At 41.9% G+C, this 15,319-nt stretch overlaps 1 protein-coding gene across 3 annotated transcripts in view; it reads left to right on the forward strand.

The window, feature by feature from the left end:
* Positions 1 to 475: 475 nt before the first annotated feature.
* Positions 476 to 15,319, forward strand: part of PAG1 (phosphoprotein membrane anchor with glycosphingolipid microdomains 1) — a 160,804-nt gene continuing 145,960 nt past the window's right edge. The window contains exon 1 of one of the 3 annotated variants that reach the window (XM_086336412.1): positions 476 to 979. The gene's annotated coding sequence lies outside the window, so the exon portion shown is untranslated. The remainder of the gene's footprint in view (positions 980 to 15,319) is intronic. The other 2 variants (XM_086336414.1, XM_086336413.1) reach the window with 2 other exon arrangements.

Below are 15,319 nucleotides of genomic sequence, written 5' to 3' on the forward strand. Positions count from 1 at the left end.
ATCTCAACTGGGAAGCTTTACAGCCTAATGATAGCTGGGCCCCATCCAGAGATTCTCATGTACGTTCTATTCTGGATTCTGGGGTGCGGTCAGGGCAAAAGGGCTCCTATTCGCTCAGTAAGTTATTTTAATGTACAGCCAAGGTACATTGTCCCCTCAATCCCAGCTCTTTAAGGTTAAACCATAACATGAGTTAAACTGACTTTTGTAGGTTTGCCCAGAGCCCTAAAGGATCACTTAGAGTAAAGAGTAGTTTTAAAGGGACAATGGACTCTGGAGCAAACAAGTTCAAACACAACAGCTTTAGGTTCACAGAACCCCAGGCTGCAGACTTCCTGTACCTTCCCGCGGCGTAGCTGGGCATCTAGCTCCCACCCGGCCCCGCCCGGCTCAACCCCTCCCCGCCCCTTCTCGTCCCTCCCACCCCTCCCCGTCCCGCCCCCCCGTGACGTGCCGCAGCCAGCCGGGCTCATGCGCAGTGGCACCCCGCGCCCCGCACGGCTGCACCGCCTCGGAGCTTGTCATTCTCCGCGGCGCGGCTGCGAGTGCAAACTGAGGTGCCTGCTCGCCGGCTCGCTTCCCGCCGCGCCCGCGATGTGACAGACCGCTTGGGAGCGGGCTGGCGGCTCTCCCGGCAGCAGCGACTCGGCTTTTCCCCGGCCGCCTTTCTTGTAGAGCCGCGATTCCCTCGGAGCCAGAGACACGCACCAGGGGCTCGGAGCGCTGCACCCCAGGGCGGGCGGCTGCGGCAGCGCTCGGGACCACGCGGACCCGTGTAGTTTTCGTTGTCGCCGCTGCCGCCAGGCGGTGCGCCCCAGCGAGTGCCGGGCTCCGGGCACCGCGGAGCCGAGGCGGCTGGTGCAGAACGGCAGTGCCTCGCCCCGCACCCGCCGCAGCCGCCGGGGCAGTGCGGGGCCAGCTGGGCTCTGCGCAGCCGGAGCGGGGTCCCCCTTGAAGGCTCCCTGTCGCCTGCATCCCAGTAAGTTGACTGTAGTTTCTAAAGTTGGAGGGTGGCGCCGCGGGAAGGGGAGGTTTGTTTTTATTATCTTCACGTCGTGGGAAGCACCTTTTGTTAGCGGGGCTCCAGCTTGAGGAGTTGAGAAAGCAAAGCCGCGGACAGGGTACGCGGGGAGAGGCAGCCGTCCCTGGCGGGCTGGCTCCAGTCTCTGCTGAACGTGCCAGTTGGAAATGTGCTGTGAGAGGACAGGTGCTCCGAGGGCATTTCGCCTGCTGCTGATTGCTTGTTCCGAGCTCCTTGACTCTGTGTGTGTGTGTGTGTGTGTGTGTGTGTGTGCGCGCGCGCGCGCCCGCACAGGAGGTAGGGGGTTCTTGTCACCTCCGTCCCAGGTCCTCAGGGGAGTGACTCCAGTAATATTCCTGGATGCCCTAGGTCTTCAGGGATGGAGGCTAAATCATTCCTTCTCTGGCCTCCAGGCTTCCCGCGCATCCCACTTTCCCTCTAGGCAGAAGTTCCCAGTTTTCCCTAATTAGAGCCCAATCCTTTAGGGGAAAACAACTTAATATGTCAACCTACAGTTTTGTGCTATAAGGCAAATAAAATGAGAAATCCGCTCAGTGTTACGTGATTCCATTTATGTGAAGAATGTGAGCAAATCTCAAAGCAGTCGTGTTCAGATGATGACACTTGGGTTTCACCCTGACTGCCCTACACCTCTTATGTAAGCCTCCTGGCCGGATAAGTGTGTCTCTCTGCAGTGGCTGCAGCTGTGATTCTCCGTTCCATTTGTTTAAGGTCCAGCTTGAACGTATTTAATGAAAATGCTGACATGATATAGCGCCCTGCAGTCTGAAACAGAGTGCACTCTTCAGATTGGAGTGTCTTCTCCTAATAGGGTGCATGCAAGGAAAAACCCAGTATATTTTTCAAGGCAGCTCCAGGAATTAGACACATAAATCATGTTTTAAAATAGCATGCATTGTACAGGGAGCTTGCAGAGGACCCCTTTGAACACATCCCCTTTGTTTTAGAAAAAGTGGAGATTGTTCATGCCAGACAATTGTTGAGTCTGAAAGTTAAGTGTACTGTTAGGCTTAATTATCTTAATAAACAAAGAGCATGATTTATAGGTAGATGCCCTGTCCTACTTTGAAGGATAGAATTCCAGAATTCTTTAACCTTTCTCTCTCATCTGTTCCCCCAGAGATTCCTCTTAAGCAGAGAAATAGATTATCATCATTGATGTTTAATATTTGAGTTAATTAAATTTGTAAAAGGATAGTTTGAAATACCATACAGTACTGCTATGACTGTGAAGACATGAATATTAGAGATAAGGAGAATATTCAGATTTTTTTGGTATGGAAGTCATTAGTCTAATAAAACAGATAACATTCAGACTGCCCTAATATATCTTCTTTTGATTTGGACTTATATTGCAAAACTCAGGATTGTGGTTTAATGTGAGATTTATTTAGGTGCTCCTTAGAAAAAGAAGCACATTTATTTATAGTATTCTGGCACATGGAACAAGATGAACTAGTTACAGGCATCTCATTTAAAATCATAGTATTTTAAGGAATTCTAAGAAAACACACAAAATGTTATTTCAGAAGTTGATAAGTTATTCAACACATTGTAGTTGGTGGTGAGAGCATCCATTGCTTATCTCAAGATATATATCCAAGTATAGCAGCTCAAACAGGTTGACCCCCATATACTCTGTCACATCAAGGTTAGGAGGATAGACTAGGGAGACTTGCTGCTAACTCAGGTACCATCTGTTTGAGCCTGGGCATGTTACCTGAACTCTGTGCCTGAGTATGTTTGTCTGTATGTTTGTCTGTAAGATGGGGATTACAGTACCTGCCTCCCTGGATTGTGATGATGATTAAATGAGTTCATAGATGTAAAGCTGTTAAACCAGTGTCCGACTTATTAAACTGGGTAAAATTATCATTGTTACAAAAGGAAGTGCTTCTGTGGATACTCTTGACATTGAATGATTGAATGACTGCAGACAGAGGTTAACAGAAGCTGTTCGCATGTATCATAGGATACAGGGTATAAGCATTTGTTGAACCCCTCCTGGTAATGTAGACACCAGCTGGTATTTGACCAGTCGTCTCTTTCGATTCCTTTTCAAGGTGGTGGCTTCATCTCCACTTTGGAGAAGAGAAAACTAGAACTCAGCAAGATCAAATCATAGAAATCTCATTTGGGCTTTTAACCCATGTATGTCTCTTTCAAACCCTGCTGCCTCAACTTCCAGAGTGCTTTTTTCTTCTCTTCTCCTGGAATCCTCATAATAACATAATAAAATAGGTGCCTTCTTATCTTTCACTTACAGATGAGGAAATTTACATTTAGCTGTAAAGTATTCAGAGTGCTTAACTCACAGCATAGTTCTCCATGACTGGGAGCTGTTATTATTCTCATAATTATTGTTAAAAGGCTTGTCTACCTTAGCACACGATAGAGATACCAGCAGGTGAAATGGGTTTTATCCTTTGGTTTGAAGTGGATTCCATTGCTTTTTCCTTTCCTGCTCATATATTCAGAGAATTGAGAAAAAGAGAGTGGTGTGTTACGGTTCCTGGGTTCCTGCTGGAGGCCGCCCCTCCCAGGTTTGTTTGCTGCCTGCAGATGAAGCTGCGGGATCCGCACAGCCTAGTGAACCACCACAAGCAGGCCATTCATCTGCAATCGGCGTCATCTGTGAGCATGAGTTCAGTCCTAGCTGGAGAGTACCCCTGGGGCAGAGAGAGAGAGAATGTACACTTTGCTGCATATCGTACTGTTTGTTCAGAATGGCAATAATTTATATTTCATGTTAAATAAGCATTCTTCCTCTGGGCCTTAGTACAGTGTGGTCGGAAGCAGTTTCAGGGGTCATGTATGAGCTGTCCAGTCGGCCTTCCATATCCGTAGGTTCCACATCTGTAGATTCAACTGACCATGGGTTGAAAATATATTTTTAAAATTCCAGAAACTTCCAAGAGGCAAAACTTGAACTTACTTTGCTCCAGCAGCTATTTATATAGCATTTACATATTTATGTTAACGTGGCATTTACATTGTATTAGATGTTATAAGAGATCTAGAGTTGAAGTGTGTGAGGGAATGTACTTTAAGGTTATGTGCAGATATAAAGCTATTTTATATAAAGAACTTGAGCATCCACTGATTTTGGTATCCTCGGGGGTTCTAGAACCAATTGCCCATGGACTGGTGGACTGCATTTCGTTAAAACTCTGGTCCACAGCCTGTTGAGCATCTTACTTGACTTCTAAAAGTTGAGAATAATTGAAAAGTTACTTTTTTTCCTGTGGCTTCCTTAGAGTATCATCCAGATCTACATAGTATTCTGGCCCTTGGTAAATATTAACTCATTTTGTAGATATTAAAATGTAATTGCTGTCAAGGGCACATAGGCCACAGGCAGCTTACAGACTGATTTAATATTTAATTAAACCTGGTATCCTGCCACTGAAAGGTGCTTCAAGACAGATATTCTACCTTGGCTTTTTTAAATAAAAAATTCTCTGTACAGCATGGTGATTAAGGTTAATAATACTGTATTGCCTATTTGAAAGTTGCTAAGAGAGTAGATTTTAAAAGTTTCATATGAGATTATTTTTAACTGTGTATGGTGATGGATGTTAACTAGACTCATCTCGACCATTTTGCAGTATATACAAATGTTGATTCATTATGTCGTACACCTGAAATTAATATGATTTTGCATGTTAATTATATCTCAATTAAAAATTTTAAAAGTCCATGGGTGTAAGGTTCCAGGAGGGTGTCAGAAAGGGTCCTTGCCATCAGCTGAGTCTTTCCACATCTCTCTGAAATATCTTCTACTTCAGTTTTAGCCCTCCTGCCAGAGCACCAATATTCCTTTTACTCTGTCAAGTGCTTTTACATTTCAAATGTTCCTCTGCTCTGGGTGATTCGATAATACAAGTCTTCCTCAGTCACTTCTGTGACTCCAGTTGGGGCCAGAAGTTACTTTCAACTAATTCTTTAGAATTTGCATGATGTTATTTCTTGTCCCTGTTAACTGTTTGTTGGCTTGTCTGTGACCATCTCTGTTTCCAGACAACTTTCTTCCAACATCCAGCTGTCAGAAGATATAAGTACCAGAAAAGCAGGCTACTTATGGTATGAATAAAATGAATGAAGACCATTTACTCTTCCCAGTCATCTCTCCTGTTTTGAATTATCTTCCTGTAGGCTTGGGGAGTTGGGGGCTGATTGTATTTCTAAAGCTGTGGCCTCAGACATCTGGGAGAAACACGTGGAAGGTGATACCAGTTCTCCAAATAAACAGTGCGTGTGCAACACGGTAGAGACAGCCCCTCAAGGCTGGGACGCTGCTGAATTTGAGGGTGGGGGTGATTGTAGGGACAGATAGCTCCATGATTTGTCTGCCACATCCTTACTGGATGGAACGAATAGCTAACACAGAACCCTTATGTGTGCTGGCTGCCATGCCAGGAAATACATACACGATTTACTTGAATCCCCACAGTGACCTTATGTGGTTACTTTGTTATCATTTTTTGCACAAGCAGAAAGATCAGAGCACTTGTTCAAGAGCACATTAGTGAGTTTCGGACCCAGGAGTGGAGCCCGGGAGTCTATGGGGCCTAGTGTTCTGCTGCGTAATTTGGGGCCTTCATATTGTCCAGCTTTGTTGCATAGATGTCTTGTATTGTGCTTCTTGAAATAATCCTATTCAGTCTCACTCCATCCCCACAGGGACCCTGAGATAGAACTGAAGGGATGGTTGAAGGTCTGTGCCCACGGTCTTCTAGATCTTTGTGGAGGAAGAGTTTAAAGCTTAGTTCATTCAATGATCTCAGAAAAGAAACCCACGTGTTAGCATTGTGAAATACGAAGCATATGGCCATCCACTGATAACGGAACGCAGTGAAGAAGCTTGCAAACTTTATCTCTGTTTGATGTCACGTAGTTGCGTCATTCAGAGAAGGCAATGGCAACCCACTCCAGTACTCTTGCCTGGAAAATCCCATGGGCGGAGGAGCCTGGTGGGCTGCAGTCCATGGGGTCGCTAAGAGTCGGACACAACTGAAGTGACTTAGCAGCAGCAGCAGCAGTTTCGTCATTCTCATCCAAGAAAGAACAACCTGAGATTTTCTCAGGGGATTTCTAAAAAAGTAAATCAAAATTGATTTAATCAGCAGTGAACATTACTGTAGTGATGTCATGTGTCACAGTGAGGTTTTTAAGTAAATGAACATGTGTGTCTCACAATTAAGGTGTAAGCATGTTGTCTCAGAAAATGAACATTGTGTCACATCTTCTGTATCTGCATCCTAGTCTCTCTAACTGCACTCGAAGTGCAGAGGGAAAGGGCAGAATTTAAAACCAATGTCCAATATTTTCAAAACCCTTTACCATGAATGGCACCTCCTCTATTTTCTCACGATTTCACACTGGAGCTAATATTTGTTGCAGAGTCTCTGTAATTTGCAGCAACACTTTTGTAAGGAGCATTTTTTTTTTCCCAAATAAAACAATTTTTAAAATCCATTAAAAAATTAAAAATCCATTAAAAAATTCTTCATATCCCTTGGGTTTTGAGTTATTATATTTGATGTTGTCATTGTTATAATATTTGGTATGTTAATGTCTAACCTACTCCCCCTTCTTGGTTTTATAGGACTGTATAATTTTCAAGTCTGTGAGTGATTAAAAACTTAAGAAAAATTCAATTTCCTAAGTGTGGGTTTTATGGTAGAGGACAGGGAAAGTTGGCCTGATTGGGGTGCATGCGTGCTAAACTACAGAGCACTTGAAACCATATGAACCTCATGGAGTAGGCAAGTTTTTTTTTTTAAGTGTTTTATTTGACCAACAGTAGATTTGTGCTTTGTTTTAATTTCATAGGACCCAGTCCCTGCATCTTTTGTTCTAGTGTTCATTTGTAAGAGAACATTTACAAATCAACTTCAGTTGATTTTCTAAAAGGACCAAAAGCTGTGACTAGTCAACACTGCTACATGTGTTATTTCAGTCTGCAGGGAGCTCCAGGGTTGCATATGGAAGCTCTCCTGTGAATTTGTTCCCTAAGAAATAAAGGGCATTCAGATGCGTCGTTGAGGTTCAGGTCCTGAGGTATTTGTGACTCAGTCACTGCTGTTAATGTTTCTTCCACTCACTCTGGCCTTTCACCCTGACCCGTACTCATTTCTCCATCACCCCCGTGTGGTTGAACTTACTGAAGCTTTTGGGAGACTTTAATATTGAAGTAGTGCATGTTATAGATCACAGACAATAAAACCACACAAGACAATTAAAAAAAAAACAAACTGTAAAAGAGCCAGTCTGTAACATGGCCACACAGGGGAACACCACGACTTCTGTATTCAACACTTGGAAATTGCAGCCAGAGTGGCCTTATGATATTTTCTGTGACCTCTTCTAAAAAGAGCTGTGAGTCTCTCATTCACACATAATCAGCCACTAGCAGCTTGGCAGTGTTTGAGTCAAACTTAATTGGACTGGTTTTTACTCATTTATGCATTCACCAGATACATATCGATATACAAGGCATAGTGTTAGATAATGAAACGTCAGACGTAAGAGGATTCCTTTCACATCTCTCAAAACTCTCAGTCTTGGGAGGGGAAATGATGCTTAACTCCAGTTTTAACCAGTGCATAAAAGATGCTGGGCTCTATTAGGGGTACCTAAGTCCACAGAGGTGACTTACCCCTAGGGAATAGGGCAGGGTCTGAGCCTGAAAGAGTGAGTTGGAAGGGACAAGGCAGCTGAGGATAGGAGTGGGACAGCAAAACTCTTTGAGCAGAGAGACCAGGGAGAACGGTGCAGTGAAGGTGCCGAAGAGCGTGGTGTGTCTATGAGACAGCTGGTTTTTCCCTGCGGCAGGTGCCCGTGAGGGGCAGTAGGTAGGTCCAGAAATGGAGAGTGGAGCCTTGGAGCCACTTTGGAAAGGGTCTTGTAGGGTGTATTTGGTCCAGATGAATTTGAGCATTTCAGGCCGTTCTTTTACAAGGATCAGTCTGGTGTGTTGTAGAGAATGGATGGGATGTAAGGATGGCTGTGTGGAAAAGAGCAGTTGTGTGCAAAAGCTGTTGAATCCTAGTATGGACTTAAGGTCTGAACTTAGACTGATGGGGAGATGGGGGAGGGACAGAGAAGGAGAAGAGAAGCAGGAAGGGGTGGTGACGTTAGGGATGACTCCCAGAGCTCTGGCTTGGGTGATTGAAAGGACAGAGTTCTTGATAGTGAATACAAAGGATGATGTGGTTTGTAGGGGGAGATAATGCATTCAGGTGTGTATTTGTATAATGATGCAGGGGACCAGGGCAATATCCGGTGCAACATCCAGGGCTTGGGATTCTATTGACAGTTGCACAGGCCTGTGGTACTAGAATTTAAGACAGAGGCTGAGCTGGAGATACAGGTTTTCAAATCTTCTGGGCATTTGGAGTTGTTGTGGAGGTTGTAATCTGACTGAGAAGGTTCATTGTAGTCATAGTTCAGTTGCTCAGTAGTATCTGACTCTTTGCAACCCCATGGACTGCAGCACGCCAAGCTTCCCTGTCCTTCAGTATCTCCCAGAGCTTGCTCAAACTCATGTCGTTGAGTCAGTGATGCCATCCAACCATCCCATCCTCCATCATTCCCTTCTCCTCCTGCCTTCAATCTGTCCCAGCATCAGGGTCTTTTCTAATGAGTCAGCTCTTCACATCAGGTGGCCAAAGTATTGGAGCTTCAGCTTCAGCATCAGTCCTTCCAATGCATATTTAGGATTGATTTCCTTTAGGATTGACTGGCTTGATCTCCTTGCAGTCCAAGGGACTCTCAAGAGTCTTCTCCAACACCACAGTTCAAAAGCATCAATTCTTCGGAGTTCAGCCTTTATGGTCCAGCTCTCACATCCATACATGACTACTTTAAAAACCATAGCCTTAAGTAGACAGACCTTTGTTGGCAAAGTAATGTCTCTGCTTTTTAATATGCTGTCTAGGTTTGGCATAGCTTTTCCAAGGAGCCTGAAGGCCAAGGTGGCAGGCAGAGGGAAAGGAGATGGGGGAATAGTAAGATTAAGTGAGGGAAGTTATAGACAAGTGCTTGGACACAAAGTGGTAGAAGCCAGAGGCAAAGCGGAATGAGGTGCTTGATGGAATGGGAGCCAGGTGACAAAAGGAGTAAAATACAAAGAAAAGGCAGAGAGCAGAGGAACAGTCTGACTGTTAACGCACTTGTAACTACACACAGGACAGTGACTGTGTCTCATAGAGCTCTCAAGGCTTGTGAAGAAGTATTAAGAACCTACTGTGTGGAAAAGGGACGGGGAGTGGGGTGAAGGAAAGAATTAAGAAATAAAATCATGAATAAAGCATGATCCTCGATCTCAAGCTGCTTATAGCATAGAACTGTCATTTCTTGTTTTCCCTTTCCATTCATTTTTCTCCTTCGTTGACAGCAGGACATGGGCACTTGGGAAAGTGGGAAGAATGAAAGAATTACTCTCTTGGCACATAAAATTCTTGGTTCTCATAACAGGCATGTCTCTTTGTGCCCATGAATGAGCACGCCAAAAGGGACAGTGATGATGACCCATCATTTGGTAGTTTACAAAAATAAGCTTTTCTCATGGCCACAGCATCTTTGGAGGGTTGGACCTTTGAACCAATCTTGTTAGAGTTATTAATGAGCCTTTTGGCTCACTGGATTATTTGAGATATATTAGGTACAGTTTCCTGTAATTTTCACTTGCCTTATAAGAAACAGGCAACATTAAGTCATAGACAAGCTGGAGTATTGGGGGGATGATGAAAATAATTACCATGTGTTTTAGTTAGTATCATGCATATCAGTCCTTGTTCCTTTCATTTTGACCTAAAGGTGGAATTATTCCCATTGCAGAGATGAGGGAACTGAGGTGCCTCTGTGGAGATAACATAGCTAGTAAATGGTAGAGCTCCTAGGACCCCAAATAAGGCATTCTGGCTTCAAATTCTGGCTTCTTGCCACTCCCTTATGTTGCCTGTGTCTTCCTGACTAGCTACTAAAGAAAAATTAGGGGGTAGCTACTTTGAAAAAATTTTAAGAGTTTTTTTTTTTTTATTAGTCTGCTCAAAGTACCAATAGTGGAAGCTATATTGACTGCAGTCTTTATATTTGATGAACCACAGATTCTTTATGCAAATGTATGCAATCAAGTCCAACTAGGGGAAAGCTTTTTTTAGAGACAAACATCTTTTTCTTTCATTATCTTAAAAAGCTTAAAAAACATCTAAGTTTAAAAAGAAAAGCATTCAACATTTTAAACTGTAAAATTGTTGTGGTTAAACTTGCTGTCTGGTATAATGGAAATTTGTTTTTCAGTTGTTACAATGGCCTTTGTAGGTGAGAAGTGTGTGTGTGTGTATGTGTGATATAATTCAGTCAAATTAAGTTTAAACTATTGGTTTTCCTTTTATAATATCATTCCTGAATTCTCCAAATACATTAAGTGGTGTAGCTTGCTTTATCTTGCCAAAGCAGCTATCATGTTCCCCTTTTAATGCCAAAGCATTAAAGCATTTGTCTTTTTCTTAAGCAGTGTAAAATTATGCAGGATAAATCAAAAGGGCTTATTTTAGTTTTACAACTTGTATTTTAGCTTCAGATATTCTGAAATTTACCTAATTTTGCTACTGTTAAGGCAGATATTAACTGTTAATATATAGAAATGTTTAGAATCATGAAATGTTCATGGAATCTTACAGCTGTTTGTAAAGTTTATGATGCTACCTTTATTTCATAAAAATTATCTGGGGGCCTTTCTAAATAGCAGTTTTCAGATAAAAGCAATTTCTAGCAAGTAGCAAGATGCTGGTACCAGTGCTTATCTTTAAATCTCAATTTCAAGCTTCATGGTGCCAATTTTACATTTTAGCTTTGGAAAAAAATTGAATCCAAAAGGGCTTATGCATTTGTGGCATTTGGTGGGTTCATCTTTTATTATTAGTGCTGATTTCCTAAAATCGCCATACACTTATAAATTTTTTTAAAGTTTTATAAAAATGTTAGGCAACCGTGTTAGTTCTAGTAATTATCATTACACATGGTGTGTTATGGTAGCCTTAGTCCGTTGCAGTTGAGAAATTACAATATAGGCATATGAGAATTTAAATAATATCAAATAATATTGTGTTTTATGTGTGATTTTAGTGCATTTTATAATAATATGTGAGGAAATTCAGACGAGGTAAAATGAAACTTAGTTTAGCCATTCCATGCCTCACGTATCCCAGTTTCATCCAAATGCAAATATGATAATCCAGGGCACAGAGGTAGTATCCTGTAGAGGTGATTTGACAATACTGTGTTTATTATTCACCACCAAGATGAGTAATTAAGCTGCATTCCCACTAATCTTTCCAGAAGTATGTATTTTAATATTATGTACTAGGAGTTTTCATTTTCTAAAGAGAGTAATTGAATTTTCCTTACCTCATTTTTCTTCCTGTTGAATTTTATTCTGACATTTTTTTTATGTTAGTATCTACTTGACATGATAGAACATGTCTAAATTAGTAATCTAATTTGAATACCATAGTTATGTATACAGTCACAGCTTGTTTGAATAGAGGGCTTTTTGCATATTGTGTATGCTCTTTCTCTTAGCAGATTGAGGAATTATATGCTTAATGTTTCAGAATCCTAAACCTACTTATGTTTGCCAATAGACGTGCAGAGATATAAATATTTTTACAAACGTAGTCTTAAAAGATATGCTTCCTTTTCAGATATTAGGAATTGACAGTTAAACACTCTGCTATAACCTTTTCTCATATGCGATAGATTGATAAATCCAGAAGTGGCTGAAACCAATGATGTCATGTGTAGGGCCTAAATTGTTAGTGTTGAGGTTAGGGGTGTATTTCTCTGTTTTCCTAAATAAAAAATAATGATGCTTTGCAGTAAAGTATTATGAATCTTGATAACGAAACACAGTCAAGTAATATAAGACAATTTTTTCTTTGCTGTACTATATTATAGTCATTTTGCCCAAAATATACATCTTAAGCTTCTAACATCAGCGTGAAATTCCCAGTATCTCCAAAGTAAGAGTTGAAACTGTAATGTTCAGGGACTCATTTAAAGCATACAATATGGATAACAGCTTTTCAGATTTGATGCCAGGGTGTATGGAAGAGGATTGCTAAACACTGTGGTGGCTGAGAAAAAACAAAATGCCAAAGGATCAGACTTGCACTTAATGGTTTTTGCCACCACAGTTCTTAACCTTTCCAACTGGTTGAGTGGTTTACTAATAGCAGCTGGTCAGGACCTGCATTATTGTAGATCTTTTCTTTTAATAAATATTCAATAGCATATTCAGAATTGTTCCCCTAGCTACAGTTCATAATAAACAGCCCAGTGCTGGCAAAGAGCACGCTGCTTTTATACTGTTTTACAGCCATAGGCCATTTGACATTTGGACCCTTCTCATACGGATTTTTCCAGCTCCACATATCCTGAAAACTGTCAGCCTTGGATCAGAACAAGCCTTTTGCATCTTTGCAGTTACAAGGAAATTAAAAAGAACTTCTTTTCTTCTCCCCATAAAATGCCAAGGCCCGTGGTCAAAGAATTATCATTTGCTAGTCATATGCGTTTTCTTTTTGATGTTCTCACTAGCTTTAGGAAGTAATAACATGAAAAGCACTGCTGAAATATGAACACAACAGTTTGATTTGATCTTCATTATACTCTTCCTGTTTAAAGCTGTGGTTCTCAAGGAAGGGTGACTTTGCCACCCAGAGGACATTTTGGGTGTCACAGCTGTTGAGCGAGGGTGGGGGTTGGCGGGGCGGGGAGGGGAATGCCAGGGCTACTGCTGGCATCTAATAAACAAGTAGAAGCCAGGGATGCTATTATACATCCCACAGTGCACCAAACAGCCCTGCTCCACAGGGAAGAATTATCGGGGCCAATATGTCAACAGTGCTGTGGGTGGCAAACCCTGGTCTAGAAAGTAAGGAGTGTCTTTCTAATTTGCTTTATATTGTTCATGCAAATGGAAGTGTGTTCGGTGGTTCTGATGAAGAGATCCTTCCATTTAATAAACTCATACATTGAACACCTGCTTGGTCCTGAAAATGTGGGGAAGACCATGACATCGTCCTCAGGAGTTTCCGCCGTCTTTGCAGGATGAGTGGTAAACAAAATACTATTGTTTGATGTGATGTATGCTGTAATTAGAGAGGCACATGTGGCATGTTAAATTCGAAATAATTTCAATTTCATTTGCTAAATGTGGGGGAGTATCTAGAAGAACTCATCTCCTCTGTCTGGATGTAAAATTAGTCATTTGGGAGCAAAATTTCTCCTTTTCCCTTAATGATCGGAATGGATCTCATTTACTGCATCCTTCTTCCCCTGTTTGAACTGGTGTTAATTTGAAACATCAGGACAAAAGAAGAGGTGTTGACATAAACAGTGTTACTCCCAACATTTAGGATTAGTTTTCCCACATCTTCATTGAGGTATAATTTACATGACATAAAACTCTCCCATGTTAAGTGTACAATTCATGGATCTGTAGAAAGCTGACAGAGTTATGGGACTTCCATCACAGTTTCGTTTTAGGACTTTTTCATCACCCCAGAAAGATCCCTTGGGCCCCTTTGTGTTCATTCTGCATTCTCACTGCCAGTCCCAGGCAAGAGCTAATCTTTATGTCTTTTTTCTCTTCTCTGTCTCACTTTCCGTCTCCATTTGCTAAAAGGCACATCTATGGACATTTTATTTGGAATGTTAATTTTTGAAATTTATTTAATTAACGTTACTCTTGGTTGCTCCAGGTCTTTGTTGCGGCACGCAGGCTTCAGTAGTTGTAGCACACAGGCTTAATTGCTCCACGGCTTTTGGGATCTTCCTGGACCAGGGATCAAGCCCATGTCCCCTGCATTGGCAGGTGGATTCCTATCCACTGCACCACCAGGGATGCCCTGGAATATTAATTTTTGCATAAAATTTTAAACGAATTTAAAAATGTTTACAAAAATAAACACACAGTTTGATAGCTTCTTTTTGAAAATCAGCATCATGTTTCCCGTTTTCATACTACCTGCATAGTACACCTGCTGTGGCCCAGACTGGGGATGTTCAATGTCAGAACTCCCAGACTGATACAGTGAAAGGTGACAGAGGAAAAGATGAGCGCGTGTGTTAAGGCCTCATATCTGAAATCGGACATGGTATGCCTGTTTCTTAGCTTTGTCCTGTTTAGTTCCCTGTAAATGTGTCTACTAAAATAATATTGTAGAAGTCATTGAAAAGCTGAGGTCTGGTAAACACCTGCGTGATGTGGGAAAATAATACAAGGCTTAAATCTGGAGAACTCACTTGTCTGGGGAGTTGTACGCAGGTCAGCAGTTCTTTAGCCCAACACTCTGGGGCCAAATGTCTTTTAGAATCCATCTAGCTTTCAGAAAGGGAATACAGTTTGCATCCTATAAGTTAGGTAATACTCCCGTGGCATACGGGAGACACAGTCATTTCTACAGCAAAGTAGATGAATATTCTCATTTAGTTAGACAGAAAAAGACTTGTCAGCTCAGGTCAGGGTTTGGAACAAATTCATTTGGTGGCAAAATAACAAAGACACTCTGTTTTCACAAAATTTTGCATTTTAAAGTTGTGGCTAAAGGTTTATGAACCTGTCCAGGATATTACATTCAAAAATAATTGTCCCATCCTCCTTCAGCCCCACCCCAAACATCTCCTCTGCCACATACATGCTTCATACAGCTTAGCCATGGGTATACTTGTCTTTCTTTCACATCATTAACTTTCCATCAGACTTGACAAAATGCCAGATTAGCTGTTCAGTTTCGGTGGATGAGGGCCAGGTATGGATGTGTATGGCCAGCCAGACCCACATTCTCTTATGTCTGTGGTTTTACCTCCCTGCTTTAGGCCTGGATTGTAGCCATGTTCATCTAGCCCATCCCTTCCTCCGCCAGGCCCAGGGCCACAGATGATGAAAATAGCTTTTAAGGGTCAGAAAAGATGGCCTTGAAGAAAATCCAAAGGTAACAATGATAGACATCACCACAGTAGCCCCAGACTCATGCTTGGTAACCATCACACCTGTCACAAAATCATGGGCTGTGAGATTGAACACCTAAAGGAAAAGAGAAAAGCCAAGGTAGGGAATCCACTGGAGTCAGTTCTCTTGAAGTGAAGATATTTAGAATTTAAGAAAGGAAGACATGAAGAAAATGACATAAGGGTCTTTACTGGGATCACAACTTAGAAGGAGGACACCCATCAAAGCAAGATATTTCAGACTTGTTCCAGAAT

The sequence above is a fragment of the Bos grunniens genome, chromosome 14, assembly GCF_055505025.1.
Source record: "Bos grunniens cultivar Pamir isolate PY7600 chromosome 14, Bosgru_T2T1.0, whole genome shotgun sequence".
NCBI classification, from domain to species: Eukaryota; Metazoa; Chordata; class Mammalia; order Artiodactyla; family Bovidae; genus Bos; species Bos grunniens.